This window comes from Pagrus pagrus, assembly GCF_965226575.1.
Source record: "Pagrus pagrus genome assembly, chromosome: 5".
NCBI lineage: Eukaryota > Metazoa > Chordata > Actinopteri > Spariformes > Sparidae > Pagrus > Pagrus pagrus.
The window spans coordinates 12943799-12963757 of NC_140189.1; positions in this window are offsets into that span (position 1 = coordinate 12943799).

Genomic DNA, 19959 nt, shown 5'->3' on the forward strand with positions numbered 1-19959 from the left:
CTTCCTTTTTTTCCCTTACCTCTGAGGTAGTATTTGGACCCTGTGAAGTAAACATTAAAATAATTGATAGGAAACCAATAATTCAGGCTCAGGGCCTTACAGTACAGCTTAAAATTTAAAATAGGAAAATGCAATGTATTAACCTCTATCATATTATTGCACTTCATTACAATGACTGGCGCAGATCTGATCTTTCATTAAAGACCTATATCTTCCTCATATATTAGTCTAGTATACCACTTGCTTGCTGTTACAGCCCCTACATCTTATCTCATGTCTTCTTCAGTAGTCACACCCTCCCTCTCCGCTTATTTTACCCTCACTTTTCTTGTGTCTAGTTTCCTTTTCATCATTTTCCATAGCTCTCTCTCTCTCACCATAGCATCCTCTCTCTGCCTTCCTTCCCTAACTCATCTCTCCTCCATCTCCGCCCTCCCTCTGTCAGTCTCTCTCATCTTACCCTCATCACTCCCTCCATGTCTTTGAGCCTCTTACCAGTCCTCTTGTAGCATCAGGCCTTTGAAATATAGATCAGGTTTCATTACCTACCTTCCTCTTTTTTTCTCTCTCTCTCTTTCAATTACCTTTTTTTTTTTTTTAAAAAAAAAAGCCCCCATACGTTTCTTCATTCCCCGTCCATCATTCCCTTTCATCCCTCTCCTGCTTTTTATCTGCCTATCAATCCATCTGCCTTGTTTGCCTCCCTCTCTTTAATTTTCCCACATTGTTGTCCTACGAAGCCAAAGAAGGCCACGTGAAGCTGGAGTTCCCCCTCCGCCACCACAGCCACTTCATCTGTCTGTCTTTCTATTGCTCTCGCTCATTATCTCCTCAGTAACAGTCCCCATGGTGATAGTGTAGCTGCAAATCCAGGACATCCTTGAGAGGAGGTGATACCTTTTCAGAGGAGGAGAGAGGGAGGCCGAGATAGAGAGGAGCAAAGAAATGGGATGAGGGAGGAGAGGAGAGAAGACAGAAAGTGAGGCGAAGGAAGCTGAGAATACTTTTTGGAGCAGGTGAGACAGAAAGAGAAAAGGGGCAGAGGAGGACAAGACGATGGTAGGAGGAGGAAGAGAGGACAGAAGACAGGAAAAGTAAGGGATAGAGATGATAACATTCATGTGAGTTGATAATATTGACCTCAAACAAACCCACCCAGAGCTGTACGATAACACGTTTACTCATACCGAGACAGGACAAAAAGGGATCTTATGTGGAGGAAAGTGAGCGAGGAAGGTGGACTACCTGGTAAGTCATTGAAATATGTTTCAGCACAGCATAGCCCTGATCAATCTGAACTCCATTCAGGGAACAAGCATTTTAAAAGTTGTTTGCTTGTCGTCTAAACGACAGACCTGACAAAGCATTAATTCAGGCTTTTTACAAAGCAGCATTATGATGTTGTTATTTTGGCATCCTTTTGATCAATTTATTGCAGTCAGATCACAGAGAAATTGCTTTGTTTTGGGTTAATACTGATAAAACAGATTAATTTAGTCTACTTCTACTTGCTGGTCACAGTTACTATTTATTGATTGTAACATACCTATTGAGAAACTGCCACTCACATCACTTTGCAGTCATCGGCAGATTGTTTTGTGTCACCTAAATGGTAAATCAGACCTTCTAGCTCCTAGAGAATATGTATGCTCATATTTTGCCCTCCTACAAACCTAACCCTGTCTCTCCTCGTCTTCTTCAGTGTGGACATCCTCCTCGAGCTCCAGCCTCACAAGCCACCAACCTCCGGCCTACGCACCTCTGCCGCTCGTCTCAGTCCTCCCCGTTTACTCTCCAGCGCTCACCTGAGCTCCACCTCAAGTAACCCTCCCTGCACTCAGCTCCGGCCAGCTTGTCACCTGCACTATTACCTGAGCCTTTTGTCAATAAATTCCTTTAAACCTTCCCCAGTCTGTTGTCCGCTCTTGGGTCCTGCAAAACACCCACCAACAGTTACAGTAATAATCTTGTTCAGAGATAAGTTTGTGTACATGTCACACTAGAAACCTGGTTTCATTTTGCTTTGTGTGTGTCATTGAACACTGTCCGATTTAAGCGTTTTGCATGTCATTTCAGGCACGAATGTCAAAGAGAAAGAAAGGTGAAACGCAGGACTCTCTTCAAGGAGCCATCGACTACTAATCCCTGACCATCATAACATCGTGATTCAAAAGGCTCCCCACCAGGAAGCACAACTACGTGGCGTGTCCAGTTCAGTTTCGCAATCCCAAGACACACGGTTAAATTTGTGGCAGCAATGTTTCCTTTCCCACGGGCCGCTGTTTCTCTCGGTCATGCCGTTTTTACACTCAGTTTTCTTAGCTTAACTTCCTTGGCTAGTCAGCCAACGCTGTTTTATGCATATGAGGCTCAACGCAGCTAAGTTACGGACATGAGGTGTGGCACAGAGATGTATGTCAGTGGTCACGGGAGATGGTTTCCTCTGCAGGGTGAGACAGTTGGAGATCCGTGTCAGAGCAACGGTGGGAAACAGCGGCGGCTACAGTGGTGAGCTGATACGTAACTGCTGCCTTACGACAACCCTGAGGGGACACGATGCCTCAAATTCAATGTCATCGTCCATCACGATGTTTCAATGCAGACATTGTCATAGGCCAATTCGGCAGACATCGCCAGACCCTAGTATGTACATACTGTTACTTATATAGCAACCATTTTATATTCAGTACATAGTACATGTTATAATTTCCATCTCAGAAGACATCATTCCCTTTTTGCTTTTATGTGGTGTTGTTGTAGAGGCGTGACAAAGCTGCTAACTGACGGACATCACACAGGCGACACTGGGTCTCCAGGAAGCAGACAGGTCCAAAAATACAACTGCAATTGCAGCTTCCACAAATCTACAAGATGCCACTTTCAATCACACGCTGCACAGGACGATTGTGATTGGTTTGAAGACATGCAAACAAGCTAAAACATTTTTACCCCGTATACCAGAATGAGTATCGATGCAGCCAGACCTTTCTCCAGCACTGACACAGTGCATGTGAGACTATGCAAGACTAATGTGCCATCACATGAGATCTCCTTGCTTATATATCAGGTGGCACTGATGTGATACTGTATTATTCTACCAAACAGTTGGCGACTTTGTCTGGTTTAGGGTGGTAGGCAGATACATTTGTACAATATTTCTGAGTTCTTCGCAGGAAACAGCTGCTCATTAGGGTCGATAAGAGTATGTGAAGGCTGGAACGAGCTTTTCCCTGTTTCTGTTATTAATAAACAGGTCAGGTACAGTACTCAGTTTCAAACTCACTTCCCCACAGGAAAGAATTGATCAGCTAATCAGTACAAGGCTAAAAGACACTTTACGCTTTAGGATGTGTGCACCAACTACTCTGTGAGCCTCAGCTACCTACGATTTCCTATAACAGCCTCTTCAGGAAGATACACATAAACATCTTTGCAGAAGCATTGTGGACTCCAAGTGCAGCAAGTGGGAAACAGCCAGACAGTAAGCCAAAAGAGGCCAAAAAGCTTTGCAGAGCTGCAACGTTTGGTGTTAATTTTGAGTAATATGGGCATTTCGAGCAACTTCTGAGATCACACAGTCTCTTGATTCAGTTTAATGAAAAATAATTCAGATTACACAGATTTAAGTAAAAATTGAAAAACACATCTTCACTGAAAATGTGTTTTTTTATTCCATGAAATGCCCACATCATGTTTTCAGCCCCAGATAAAAGTGGAATTTTATTGCTGTCAGCGGCAGTAAGAACAGCAATTACTGTAGCATTTATTTCCTTTTATTGTCCTCGTTCAGGAGAAAGAGGCAGACTGTTGGCAGACTAAGAGCAGAGGGAAAGGAGGAGAGGAGTCAGAGTACAGAAGGGATGAAGAGGAGACAACGATGGGATGGAAGAGACACAGAGAGGAAGGAACAGGAGCTATTCAAGACATGAGGAGGTGGGAGGACACAAACACACACACCATCTGAGCCCTCCTGTACTAAGCTCCTGTTCTCCCAAGAGTTAGAGAGACAGAGGGTGTGTGAGTGTGTGTTGGCCCAAATCCCAGGTATAGTGGGAGGGATTTGTGTGTTTCTCTTCCACTTAATGTCAAAATGCCATCTCCCTCATTGTTTGGAAGCATGATCTGCATGTGTGTGTGAGGGTGAGTGTGTGAGAGTTCCTGGCTGTGATTCTATTTTATTTTTTATATTTTACTTCAAGGAATATATCCATGAGGATTGGTGTGTGTGGTCTGTGCAGTGTGTGTAGGTGCGCGTATATAAATATATATATATATATATATATATATATATATATATATATATATATATGTGTGTGTGTGTGTGTGTGTGAGTGTATTTATTTTTTGTTTTGTTTTCTTGACTGGTTACACATGTCAGTGTATAGGTTAATTTGCATACAGACACACTGTCTGTTAACGACTTCAATAGAGCTGTCTGTGTAAAATGCAAGTTAGAATGTGTGAATTTACTTTGTGAATTTATGCTGTCATGTTTTTTGTTTTTGGTCGGTTATTTACCGTTTTATTTTGTAGTTATATCCTCTTGCGTCTCATTTCACTTTCCAACTCCTGCTCACCTGTGTTCCTAGTGCTCCCCAGCCTGATGTTCCCCCCAAACACACACCTGTCTCTCATCAGCCGCGTTTGCACTACCATGTTCCAAGTGTCTTTCCACCCGCACCTCATCCACGTGTCAGTTTAGTTTGTATTTAAGCCTGTGTTGTTCCCTCACTCTTTGTGGGTTCAATTGTCCTTCCTCACATCCCCCTGTTGTCATCCTGTTTTTGTCCATGTGTTTCCTGTGCCTGTTCCCCGGTTCCTCCTGTGCTCCTTGTGTTTTTCTGGTTTGTCCTTAGTTTATGTATTACTTTGGTAATTCTCCTTTTTGTTGGCAGTTTTTGCCTGGGTCTTTTCTGTGTAATCGTGACAGTACCACACTGAGAACAAAAACAACCTGCTGCCATGTCTGAGGATGGCTCACAGCCAAAGATTGCGCCATTGCTAGCCGGGGGACGAAAGTGTGATGAGCTGGTCTGAGGAGATATGCTGCCAATCAGTCCGGTAGCAGGCGAAGGATTGAAAGAGCCAGTTCAATGTCTCAAGTCTGGGTATGTTATTGAGAACTGCTGTGATTAAACACACAGAGAAGCACAAAAAGCACAAGAAGAATGATGAGCAAAAGTCAGCTCTCCAAATGAAAGCTAACTTCATAACTACCTGTAACTAGAGACTAGTGGGGTCCTCACTCAGAGCATCTCCGTCTGGGACATGTCTGACGAGGCTGACGTGGTGTGCCTGAGCGCATTGAGTCAATGGAGCGGCGGACTTGAAGGAAAGCGCCTTTTCATTCATTTAATTTTGCGTTTATTTCATAATGGCTTAATGGATGTTGGGCTATCAAGAGCAAAATTAATCAATAACCCAATTTAGTTTCATTTTTTTTCATGAAAAGAAATCAGGTAAGGCTGCTAGAAAAGGCAACTGGAACAAGGTGGGATCCATATACACTGTACTGGGAATCACACTGCCAAGGTGTAGAGGAAGCTTTGGCAAATGGGAAGCAGTTGACTTTCCCTCTGCCATTATGTCACTGAATCTCGCTTTGGTGCCAGACTGTTGTGTTAGCTGTATTGAGGTCTATGGGAGATGCATGAACAAACACACTATAGTCCAACATATCTACATTGTCCCTCAATTTTGCTTGGGAAAGGCTCCTGTGTGCAGCATCATGGCAGTGTCATCTGTGATATTTGGTTGGACCTGTTCCTTTTAGTCACAATATTATAAGCCCTGTCAATAATTTTGAGAGGTGCTTAACCTACTCTCTGAAGTGTGGTCTTTAATTTTCTAGGGCATTTCTTCACCAGATGTCATAAGATGTATATATGTTGGGTTTTAGTGAGTTTCTCTACGCATCTCCAATAGACTTGAACACAGCCAACCACAGCCTGGCACCCTTCATTCTGTTTTAGGTTCCTTGTGCTTATCCAGGAAGGTTTAAAGTCTTCATGGCCAGTCAAAACTGTCAGAATCGAACAGGACAAAACCAATGGTGACAATATGCTCATGCCTCATTATTGAACCAAATGCTACGTGCTCCTTGACTTAATATCGTATAACTATCATGGGAGTTTGATCATTGGCAAAAGTCAATATTTATCAGGCACTTTTACCATTCCGGCTATCTACTTAAAATGCATTAACAACTTAAGAGCACCACATAATATGAAGCTCTGTCGTAAAATGAAAGCAACACTTCCAGATTTTGCATGGAGAATGTGTTCACAATATAAATCTCATCAAAAGACAGAATAGGTGAGAAAACACAAGAGGGTCACGGCGTAACAGTGTTAGCATCAATGATGAATGATGTGAGAGCATTTGGCTGTGCGGTGGAGCTTGAATAGTTCAGGAGTGTGAGGAGTACACAGGAAGATTTGTGCATCTCATTCATGCTCACTCGCTCTGTTCCTAAATTAGCCTGACACTCCGTTTCTGCTTCCTCCCCTTAATCTCCTATTTTGGGTATACACCCTCTCCCTCTTTTGTGGACCTTGGGACATGGGGAAATGAATGGGGGGGGGGGCGACCAAAGACAAAAAAGGATGAAGACAAGACATCTGGTAAATCATTTAGCAGACAAGAACAGGTGGCTCTCTCATTCCCCCACGTCATCCATACTTTTACAGGGTAAAATATTTATTGGGCTGCCACAAAACGAGGCACTCATAATTTGGTTTCTGCGCATGGTGGCACTCGGGCTCATTACAAGTAAATATTATGCGCCATATGCTTTCATTTTTACTGACTAATGTCCTACAAACTAATGTGCTATTACCAAGGGAGGACAAGCGACGAGAGGGGAGGGTTGGCTTTGTTAAGAAAAGGAAAGAGAGAACGGAAGGAGGGGGGAAACAAAGGAGAGAATGTCAGTGTTGGTAACCTGTTCTCGTTCCAGGTTGTGGATTTGTTCATGAGTCCACATCCAGCCCAGTCACAAGGTTATAATGTTAGCAGTTAACATTTCTGCTAACCAAAGAAATGTCCGAGGTTGACATTTTTCGCAAACGTGGCATATCACCTTCACAATATATGCCTATTAGCAGACTTGCACATCGGGAGGTGTGGGGAGGGGTGTGGTGGTGGCGTTATTACAGCCAACAAGGCTGCCAAAACAGCCAACTACCATTCAAGTCACATCAGTGGATATTGTCAAGGAGACCTGAGGATATTTTGAGCCAATTTTGTGCAAGAAAAGCAGGTGTTTTTTAAGGAGACCTGCAGAAATTACTATCCATTTCTGTGATGACCAAAATCAGCTTTTTTTCACGGGAAGACATCTGTGATTGTGATGACCAAAACAGCTATTTTGAGCCAAACCATGATATTTTCCTCAACCTAAACAAGTAGTGTTAGTGCTTCAACCTAACCAGAGCATACGCACAGTGTTGTGACAAGAAAGAAATAGAAATTTCAACCTAAACAAATGTAAAGTTGCAACATAAAGAGACGTTCAGTTTTAACTAATCCGTGGTTTTGCAGAAAACTTAGCCAAAATGAATTCTGGCGATTGGGTTGCCAATCTGTTTCAGTCTATGTGTTTTAAAGCTTTGCCAATTTGGGCAGACTTTATTAACATTACATAAAACATTGACATTAAACCAATCTGGCAACACAGAGTGTGTTCAGTTTAGTACAAATCAGGGCCTACACAAGCACAGGTTGATCGCTCAGCAACCACCAATCTGCAACTGGGTTATAGCATCATGGTTGTGTCTGTTTATTTTGATGGCTTTCAATACGTTTTTACTGCATAATACATCTGAGCTGACACTGGTGCCTTCAGTCGCCAGTGAAGGAAGCTCGACTGCTGTGGTCAGTAAAAATGTTGGTTTACATCTTGGACAAAGATGAGAAACATCTGACAACAAAGACAACCAAGACCATCCTTGAACCAGAGACAGGTGTTAGAAGTTTAATTTAAGGATCAAGACTGTGAGATGCATTTGAAAGGTCATACAAACCTAAACAGTGGACCTGAACTTGAGCTGTTTCGTCTCACATACTTCAAATAGCTGTGGGAAAGACAGAGTGAAAGACAGAGAGAGACGGTGCAGTAAAAGCTGTGTGAAAGCAACAGAGCAGCAGTGTCCACTCTTTTGATTCTAAAGGGCATTTGGACTTGAGGCGCTCGACTGAAGTGAATATGCGAACTAATTGACTCACTTTACATTCGAAGCAGGCACTGTACATCCTAATTAATTTAGTGATACTGCTCTGCTGAGCCTCTTAGCCAGTGGACAATGGGCGATTAATGGCTCCCACTGTAAAGGTGCCAAAAGGAACTACCACTGCGTCTCAGTGTGTAGAAATGACTTCTTTTCACTGGTACATCAGCTGGGACAATCGTCACACTCCCTAAATACATATCGACACAGCTGGATAGGCTTCAGAACCAAAGATGACGATTACATTTATCGCTGTGAGATTTGGACTCCTATGACTGCAATTTAATTGTTTTTAGAGTCTGCAATGGAGCATTAAGGACCAATCTAAAATGCTTTTTAAGAGATAATGTAGAAGGTGTGTAAAAAAAGAGAGAGCAGTGCTTTGAGGAAAAATTGATCATCAAGTGGACAGATTGGTGAAGGATTTAAAACCAAGTTGGTTGTAGTGTGTATTCATTCTGCCAGCTGTTTTCAAAGTGCTGAATCATGCAGAAACTATGGGTGTTGCTTGTAGTTGGCGTGAACGTAAAACAGCACAGGGAAGATGAGATGAGAGATTCCCAGTTTGATCAGTAAAATAACATCACTCATTTACATGTGGAACTGATTATTGTGCTGAACGAACTATAGATAGAATATATAATATAGATATTTAATAGAACTACAACTCGTCACTGTGCTTTGTAAATTTTTGTTGTCTTTTCTGAAGTGTAACGCACAGTACATTTTCAGCAGATAATAAATACAGCCCCAGCTAGTATAATTTAAAACATAGGACCTTTATCCTAGCACCACTGTCAGTGATATACAGAGTAATACTGGCCAGCTTAAAGTATTCTTTATAAAGCTTCTCTCTTTCCATCTGCAGAGCATGTGTGACTGATTGTAGACGGGAGACGTACAGCGACGGCAGATTGTCCATTAGTTAATTGATCCCAAATGGTGTAGTTCCCTTGAACGGATAAAATGAAATAAAATTTCAAAACGCTGAAATGGGTCACTTAAAGTGAGTACGAGGAACGTTCAGTTTTTGTTGATTCTAGCGCCCCTTTGGACAAAAGCGGTACGATCTGTTGTAAAGATGTGATTGGACCCGAGCACAGGCATTAATAATAACTATAAAAATAGCATTTGTCATCATAGGAGTCACAAGACTGTTTCATAAATGCTTAAAATGTCCTTGTAGTCACTTTTAGGTATATGTGTGGGAAACACTGTTACAACTTTTAATAGGTTACATGTATTAGGAGACAATCTAAGTTTAAGGTGATTCATATGGGCACTGCGTTGGGGACCCCTGTTAGAAGAAGTGCAGAAACTCAAAAGTATACTAAGCAGGGAACATATACATGTAGACTCATACAAAAGTAATCCTTCTCCATCATCACATCTGACCCTTTCGAAGTGCGTGCCAGTGTCTGTATCTGCAGAGCTCATGCCCTCTGCCTGTGTTTTCTCATTTTTTTGTATTCTGGGACGTTTCTGGGCGTTAACCTTTCAGCAGTGCTGTGAAACAATCAGCAATGTTACATTTCTCTGATTCACTGCTTTGTTTTTGCTACTGCCATTCCTTCTCGTCATTTACTCTTATGCCTTTAATTTCAGTGACATACCTGTGTCGAGGAATTGCCCATTTATAGCAAATGGTGACACTAATTTGGAGGGAAAGACTCTTTGAGGGAGCTCCTGTCAAGGATCCTGTCAAGAAAAATGTATCTCATAGGCAACAACTGGGTTTTAACTCTAACAAAAGTGCATTAACATGGCAATATCAGTAATGCAATAGGGAGAAATGCATTTTAATCATAGACTGTAAAACATAGACATAGTCTCCATGATGTCCCCCATAGCTGAAGAGTCTCTGCGAAGGTCTGAGTGTTGGCCCCCATGGTCACCTTCTTGGCAGTGCCTGACTCTTTCTAGCTACCGGCTGATCCAAACATGGGATAAGAGTTGGAGCATTGTGGAGCTGGGGTGATCCGGATGAAGCCTGGTCGCTGACAGCTAGCTGAAACTTAAAGGGCCCACGCCATTAATTAATAATGCCTACTTGTACCAGGCTGTGGACTGTTTATTTCTGTTGTAAAGATGAGCATTTTAATATAGAAGTCAATGGGGACTGACTGGATTTTCTAGCCATTTATGGAACTTCAGTTTTTTTGCACCGCCGCGTTGGCTTAATGTTGTTTTGCTCCAGAGCTTGCCACTTGATTACATTGCATTGTTGTTTTAGGTCCATGGACTCTAATGCATCCTCATAGTGCAAACAAAATATACATTTTAGTTCTGTTTAACTTCTGCTACAACCAGTTATACAGGAGTTATTGTGTATAGCATTGATGCTGATTGTCAGCATTTGTCATTAAATTCTAAAGCCTTTCATTCTAATTGACATCTTAACATTTGAATCCACCACACATCATTGGAGACAGTGGCTTTATAAATGCTTCCCTTGCTTTGTAGCCTTTCTGTGCCTCCTTTGTAAAATGATACATATACTCATTTGTGTCACATTTATTTTCAGTCTTCTCATAATTGCATGGCCTTGTACTGCTGAAATGTAAAGAGAATTCTTCATGTGGAGCTGGCTTAGGATCAGTGGCAGACATCAATAAGTCATCGTTCATTGGCTTTAATTATGGTAATATGTGTCTGTATGGTATATTTTATTACTGTTAGACACTTCCAATGCTTTGTGATCTAAAGGAGGAAATCCACCGTAAAACAGAATGCACCCGTGCCATTTCTCTGATCTTAGTCAATTAATATCAATGAACATATGAAACCCATAGCTTGAAAATCCACAGAAACGAGTCTTCAATCCATGACAAGATGAAGAGACCTTTTTCTCATTACTTTATGAACATGCTCTTCCATTTAAGAAAAAAAAGTTATTTACTGCTACTGTTAATGATGTTCCATCTGTCTCCTCTACAGTGGATGACATTATATTCCACTTAATCCATGTAGAGTTTCTCACTGAGTCATCTGCTGAATACCACACGGTGGGTCTGTGTTATGTAGGAGGTATGAAGCGATCAATGGCTGAGAATAATGGCTTTTATGTTTACTAGCAGTAGGGCAAACACGTAACACAAGATTTTTGTACAACATACAATGAACATGATTTTTAGGTGTAACTGGAAAACAAGTATTAGCTTTCTAAGTGCTGTATCGTAGGCAACTGGACTTGTTTCAGTTTCTTGAATATGTTTCACCTCTCATCCAAGAGGCTTCTTCAGTTCTAACTAACTGGAGGGGAGTTTGCAGGCTTTTAAACTCTGTGTGGGAGTGTCCTTACAGAGTCGTTAAGGACACGTGTGAGCTCTGAGTTTCAGAGTCGTCAGGGCCACTTGTGGGTCTTTGACCCGACCGGCCTTCATGTGGGTTGCTAGGGCTAGGTGAGCCCAGGTGTGAATGGTTGTAAAGCTGTCTAAGGCCACCTCCTCTGTTCAAAGACGGTTTAACATAGATCTATTATTTTTCTCCTATTTCAAACCATCTGTCTTCTCCGGCCAAGATGTTTACATTGTTGTCCTCAAAGGAATGATTTTTCTCCTTCATATGTAAGTGGACAGCAGAGTCTTTACCTGAGGAGTTGGCCCTCCTGTGTTGTGCCATTCACTTATGGAGAGCTTGTTTCGTCTCCCCAGTGTACAAATCTGTGCAGTCCTGGCTGCATTGAATAGCATAAACTACATAACTCTGTTTATGCCTGGGTGTTTTGTCCTTAGGATGGACAAGTTTCTACCTCAGCTTGTTGGTAGGTTTGAAGTGAACTGGGATATGATGTTTTTTGAAGAGTTTTCAGATATTCCTGTGACATGTTATGTTTTCTCATCTCCTCTCTGTCTGCTCTGGATCTTTTAGAGGTTTTGACAAAGGTCCAGTTTGGGTAGCCACAGGTTTTAAGTGCTCCCCTGATGTGCTTCTGTTTCTTCATTATCATGACCTGGATGACTGAGAACCTTCATCAACACGTATTAGCTTTGTTTTGCATCAAACAAACCATTTTGTGGAGGTTATTCTCTAATATAGTCAGGTTCATTTACAAACTGTATGTACCTTGTGTTTAATTTCCAGTACTTTTTCTCAATCCAAGATACATCATTTTGTATGTGAGCAAGCTATGTGCCTTGTGGGCTCACCACCTAAAAGATAAGTGATGGGCATCAGCTGTGACTCTCATGCCTTTAATCACCGGCTCCTTCTTCAGCTGTTTGGATTTTAACTGATTTCAGTCATAGTCATACCGGTGTACAGCACGGCCATTATAACCTGATAACATCGATGCAATTTATTCTCGCAATTACCTTCAAAACCCATTCTTACTCCCAACGCATCAAATACAGCAGCCTTGTCAGTGGCCCTACACTTCCGAGCGGGTACCTCTTGAGGCAACCTTTAGTGCGGGAGTATGAAGAGCAAGAAAAGTCCAAGTCAGGCGTGGTTGAGGTGTTTGAAGGGGTCATACACTGGACTTCGATCCCGTGATATAATAGTAATAGGCCAGTACTGCACATAGCATTTTTATGTGAGGTCCGTTCGGGCTGGCCTTCACCAACTTTTCTGTCGGCTCTGTGGAATTATGATATTGCAGAGCATAAGAGATGGATCGAATATATGTCTTCCACCTTAAGATAGGGCTGATATGTGGGCATATGTGAGGTGTAAGTGTCATTGCTAGTTTCAGACTGACGCACTTGTCATTTTCATGCCCAGTGCCTACGTTGTGTAAATAACAAATGTGCTTGCGCCCACCTGCACGCCCCTGGGTGTGTTGGTCTTAAAATGAGCTGTGGTCAGATGCACTGATGGCAGATTAATATCTAGAGGCAGCAGAAAGCAACAGCACCATGGACCAACAAAAAGCTTGTCTAAAGTCAAAGGTGCTGTTTCCTGTTATTTAAAGGACGCATTACACACACACTGACAGCGCTCCTCCTCCGCCTCAGTTTAATATTGATTTATTTTTTCATATGCAGTCAAACAGAGATGTTGATTGGACAGATTGGCCGAGGACCACATCCCTGTCCTTCACTGAAGACGAGTGCTACTGTTTAAGATGTGTCAGGTCCTGGTGCACCTGGCTCTTAAAGGGAATGGGAGAAGACACTCGGATTGGTTTGATTTATGATCCGCCCAAAAACACAGTTTCTACATTTACAGTCTAAATACCACCTCTTTGCGGTGTGCGCTGCACTTTGCGACCAGATTATCCACCGTTTATTTTGAATGTCTAACTGGAAGTTGACAGAGGGGAAGGTACAGCGTGATAGTTTAAAGCCTAAGGCCACTGACCAAGCTGCAGGTTATCCTACATCGGCCCAACCTTCACATATAGTACTAGAGGTTTGTTTGTGGTATTGTTTGTTGATATAGCTAAGATGTAATGTGTATGTCTTTGTTTATAATGGGGGAATCTTTGTTGCTCTGATTCTACAAGAGCTCCCTCAAAGAGCCAAATCCATCGGTACAGCCATTTGTTATAAATGCTCAACTCTGTGACCTGAGTGTCTCTGACTAAATTAAAAATCTATCTGCCCCCAAACTAAACCACTCAGTACTGTGTTGAACAACCTAGTCAAACACACCCCTGGGCTTCCACAAAAGGATGTCTGAGCTGCACCTGAAGTTGGCTGAGCACGAACATAACCCCGCTACACACCTTGCACTTGAAAGGGGGAAATTTAACAGCACTTAGATCAAACTGCAAAGATGTCCATCGCCCGGTCAACTGCGCTAAGTTCATGCTGGGGTTATATACCTCGCCAGAAGCCAAAGTTCTTAAAATATAATGTTTTTTGGGGGGAGTTGTGCTATGTCTGATCGAGTTGATGTGCGTTATCTGACTGGGCTCTTGACTCCAGCAAGGCAGAGACAGAGGGAAACAGCAACTTTAAAGATAAAGACTTGTTTTTTATGTGTGACTGACATGTTAATTTTGCAAAAAAAACAAAAAAACTAAACTTAGTCTGTTTTATTTATCCCAAGAAGCTGCCAAACTGGTCACCATTATTGAGCTGTTGCCCTTTAATCAGGCAAGGGTTAAGTGCTGGAGCAGGAGAAATATAGTCCTGCACTGCACTGTATTTGATTTACTGGAGGTGCACTTGATTTATACTGCTCTCAAGTTTTATATTTCCCTCAAGTGGGAATAGTACTTGCAAGTAAAGATAAATCACATTTTAAACAGATCACAGTAGGTTGCAAAGAATCTCAAAAGCAGAAGAGTACAAAGAGTAATGACTATTAGCAAAGGATTAAGTAACATCTTTAAACATTTCTACAAAGATTGTTTAAAGGGGTGAAAACAATCACCTAGGTGGGAGTTATTGCTATGCAGTCTATGTCATTCGAAGAGTTGTTTAATGTGACAGTATTCTTGTTCTGTGTCACTTGAACAAAACTCTTGAGAGTCTATTAAAAGTGAAAAATTCGATCTTCAGCTGTGAATAAAGGAGTAAATATCCTTCCCTCTATACTGACTGCTGTTTGATGACTGCTGTTTGATTTTCTGGAGCTGCAGTCCACATTTATCACGCTCAGCCCTTGAAACATCTCCCAAAAGTACAGACAGCGTTTGAAAGATAAAAGAAAAACGGCTCTGGGACAGGTCAGGAAGTCCTGCTGCCAGCAGACTGATCCCCAAACAGGGCAAACGGTACAGTACAAGTGGCTGCTCTGTGAGTTCATGTGTTCCCGGGACACTTCATTGTGTCAGTTTTACTGGGGCTGCATTCTGTCAAGAATGTCCAGTGAAAGCAGAGTCACTGCTTGGGTTGAGAAAAAACACTAGATACTAGACTAACAGCGGAATACTAGATGAATACATGTTTTACTCCAATTCAGGTAAAACTTATTAAAGCAGGCTTACTACTTGTGTAATATATCGAAAAACACATGTTCCAAAGGTGCCTTTATTCACCATTTGTTTTGTATATGTATTTCTTTCCTACAGTCCACTATGCTGATGCTGAACTGCTATTATCTTCTACTATTTGGCTCGCAAGAACAAAAAGAGAAAGATAAGTCAAACACTGAAAATCCAAGGACGGGGATGGTTTAAGGGGATTTTAGAAATATCTAAAGTACAAGTGAAAGATGACATCAAAAGGGTTGTAAAGGATGTCGGATTGGGTTTTATTATTTTTGGCACACCTCGAAGAAAGAGTCAAAAAAGATAGAATCACATTTTTTTTTTTTTAGTGCCCCAGGTAGGCTGTGTTCTAATGTTTGTATGTTAAAGATTCTGTAAAGCACATCCAAAGATGACAATGCAGATCTTTTGGCTATAGCCAGCGCACAATTCACATGTATACACCAGAGACCTTGAGAATTGTTGCTACGGGCTCATCTCATTATCAGTCCAGTTCACCATAGGCTGCAGAAGTTGCTAATTTGCAATGACAACCGAGTTGACTGAAATCTTGTTCATGTATGGCTAATTTCCTTTGCAAAACATGTTTTGGAAGGCATGTGATTGCTGCAAAACATCCTCATATGTGAACGACTGAACAGGTCAGCTGTCAGCGTCTCCCAAAGCGACGTCTATCCCTGTTCCCAAAACAACATGGCCATTGCAGCGTACGAGTCGACACACTTACCGGAGCTTCGTTGTACGGTCGCAGTTTGGTTAGGTTTAGGCAAGAAAGCTACTTGGTTAGGTTCAGGAAAACATTGTGGGGACTTAAATATGGGTCATGATAAACTTTTTTCAATTGTTATTTTTCGGAAGAGTAAAGGCTCTGTTGCTGACACATTCACTGGCTATGTTTATTCCAGTTCAGGCAGATTAACATCACAATGTTAAGAGGTTGTTGGAGTGGATGTTTGGTTTTATAAAGCAAAGGACTCAGGGTTAATACCCATGACCCCACGAACTGATAGGTTGAGGTTATTAAAGCACTTGGGTTAGGTTTGGAAAAGATGTTGGTCCTGGTAAGAGACTTGAAAAGTAAATCCATTTTTAAAGTCTGTATTGACTTTTCTGAGGTATTGAATAAAGTATGATTCTTACTTAACCTTAACCAAGTGTTTGAGCTGCCCTAACATAACCACAAACATATTTGGCATTGCTTTATTTGGCAGAAGTGAAGAGCTAGAGAAACCACATGAAATATTGACAAAACATATTGACTTTTGTGCAGGCAGGAGAGTTATATTCAACACAAACTAATAATAATAAATACATAATGGTACCATACCATCTTGTATTAGGGTCGTGATGTACTATTCCAACTTTTCATTGCAGGGACTTGGTAGACATGAAGGATTTCGTGATGAACCATATCCTGCATTCTCTAGGACAACTTTATGATGGGATTTTAATCCTCTGACTACACCACCTTCGGGTCTTCAGTCTTTCCGGTGCAAGCGCCCCAGGCTAACCTGCCCGCGGATAATGGAGTCAGCAGCCTGTTCCTCGTGCTCTGGACAGACTTGTTGGTGATTCAGGGGTCATTATGGGGAAGTGAGAGCTTGACATTTACACAGCCACTCTGTCTCCCCCACGAAACACTCTGTGGTCTGAGTTAATGCTCCCCTGTCTGTCTGTGATTCCTCCTTCAACCCCCAGACACACTCATTTTTACATCTTTCTATCTCAGTCTGGAAAGTGCTGTGCTTTGGACCATGGACAAGGAAAGCACACTGGGACCTATTTTTAAAGCAGTGTTTTATAATTAAGGCTATTTCAAATTCAAATTCTTTGTGTTTATGTCTCTACTTTCTGTCTGCCTCTGCTTTGTAGGCAAAAACGTTTCTCAACCTAGCATGCCCTTTTATTTTACGCCCTAGTATGTACATGGATCCACCTTGTTTCTACCTCTCCATCTCTACTTTGTACCCACATCCACCCCTCACCCTGCCCCACCTCCCTGTCTGTACCCTTCATCTGTACCCAGCACATTCCTCCGCATCTCAGCTGGCCTGTCTCTTTTTTAACTTTTGTCTGTCTCCACTGTTCATGCACCGACCCAATCCTCACCCTCCACTTCCAACCCACCCGTCTGTCTCTCTCCGCGCTCGCAATCCAACGCACCTCCTTAGCCCAGCCCTCTCCTGGGGCCTAATTAATTTAGTGAAATCTCAATCAGCCTTTCGCTCCATTACCATAACCCCGTATCCCGTTTGATGCTCTATGCTGGGGGGCATTAGGATGATTACGCTTAGGATCAGATCTGCCTCCTCTGCCACCATGGCGTCGTACCATTCCTCTAATATAATGATACAATGATGGCATACACGCCCCTCGCTCAGGTCAGAACAAATTGAATCTTAACGCCGAAGTTCTGAGGCTGCGGAGTTCAATCAGAGAGAGCTGTGGGTGGGTGGTGAGTCTCTTGGGGAGGCGATGAACTCATCTGAAGTCAGGAGGGAGAGATAGCAAAGGGGAGATAGGGGAGAGAGATAAGGAGACGGGAAAAAATGGAAAGAGCGAGGGAGAGACAGACAGAGAGAGAGAGAGAGAACGGAGTGGTGAGAGTCAGGGGGGTGATCATAAGAGAAACAGAGAGACAGATATACAGACAAACAAAGACAGAGAAAGAGAGCACGATAGGCTTCTAGGACACGTGCTTCATGGTTTATTCATACACTGAGACATGTTCTTCTGCATGTTTTCAACGCAATCGTATATTACGCCAGGGTGAGCTGAGGAGACAGTCAGGACAAATGTAGGGAATGAAAGTAGAAATGAGAAATGAAGCCACGAGAAATAAGATCATATGAGAGGAGAGGACGTGAAGGAAGAGCGAGAGGGAGACACGACATAAAAAGAGACAGCAGGACAGTGGTCCACGTGCAGCCATGCAACAACTCTGTGAGGCTGTTCTTGAGCACAGCAGTGCTTTGAGTGAAATTCTAACATCAACATGCTAACATGGTCACAATGGCTATGTTAACATGCTGATGTTTAGCAGGTATACTGTAGCTGTTAAAATGTTCTCCATCTTAGTGTATGAGCAAGCTGACATCTGCTAATTAGCCTCTGTAGACATGAGCCTTGTTGTTACTTGTTACATAGCTAACAAAACCAACAGATAAAGCATCTTGTACTTTTAATTGGCCTACATCTCCCAAAACACCATAACCAATAGTATTAAACTAAATGACCAAGTAGCATTTAGCACAATCATAATTTTGAACTCATTCTGACCTGTATGAATAGGCTAAGCGCTGCTAACTGTGGTGAAACAAACATTTTTCAGCATTTAGTCATATTAAATTTAGAAAGGACTAGTTATAAAGGAGCAGTTCACCCAAAAATGAAAATTCTGTCATGGAAAGTCAGGGAAAGTTTTGCAGACTATACAACAATTCTGGAGCATCACAACAAAACAGAGTTGCAGCACTTTTCTTAAATAACTGAAGTAGGTGGGGACTTGTTTTAAAATGTAAAAAATACAACTTAAAAAAAACCCAAAACTGGCTCCATGCAGCTCGTCTTGAAGCTCTCCAGAAGCGTAGAAATCTCAAACTTATTTTAAACAACATTATTTAAGCCGTCAATGCATGGGATGAGCTTATACTGTATACACACTTCAGACAGGGTGTGCACTAACGCTCTTAGCTTAGCAGCAACAGTAAAAAAAAAAATCTGCTTTAGAAAAGGCTAAAGAGGGGGTCCTTTTAAATTAATTTGTGCTACCTAGGCTTCAAGAGACTTGTAATACACTGGATGGGTTGTATGGAGCCTTTTTTTTTTTTTTTTTTACCTTTTTACAGTAACTTTTGTTTGCACTGTTGATGCTTTTGATAGGATGGTGCAGATGTGACAACACTTTTCAATTTCAATTCAATTTAAGCATTCTAATTGCACCCCAGTCCTGGGGTCCAAGAATGTCTTCATAAAATGTTCTGGCATTTCAGTTTGGAGTGCTGGACTGACTTACTGATCAACATTTCCATCGCCTAATTTGGTGTTTCATTGTAACCTTCTTTTCAAGTTAGCTATGATGCTTAAATGTAAAACATGTACCCTATGAAGAGAAGAAAAAATTCTAACCAATAATGCCATTTGTGTTGTGCCTCAGAGTTAATTAGCAAATTAGTAACATCATTCATCAACATCATTCAAGCTATAAGTCATCAATAAAACGCAACACAGGAGCAGCCACTACCTTAATTACTCAGCAATTTGTGCAGAACTAAGACCAGGGAGGAAAGAAGGCATACAGCATTAGTATAATTCACAGTGCTTCACATTCTGACTGTAAACAAAGGTGCACCGTTGGCACATGTCTCTAATGAGATTCCACCCACTCAACAAGCTCTTGGTCTGAGTTATTACGTTGGAAAACAAATATCATCAACTATATCCCTCAATATATTTGAGGCAGTATATGAGGATGAACAAATGTGCCAATCAAAGTAAAGTTTGCTGACTGTTGAGCTTGTGTGCTCCCATCACACATAATGAAATGTGAACGCATTGTAGGATGGGAAAAGCTTTCATTGGTTTAAAGGAGACATTCCCATGACGCCTGAGGCCCGCTGGCAGTGGTGAAACTTTGGGGCAAAGGTGAAATTGCTGCAGGGTTTGAAATAACTGCTCTAAACTAACATGGTGTGAAGACACTTTCAGCCAGCTGCACCTCCATCCCTTAAGGCCACATTCCAGTCCGACCTTCTAGCCTGGACCACGGCTGCTGCGACTCCTGGCGCCCTCTGCATTGATCCAATTGGTCTCGCTTTTTGAGGGTCGGTATGGGCAGTAGGGAGTTGTCCC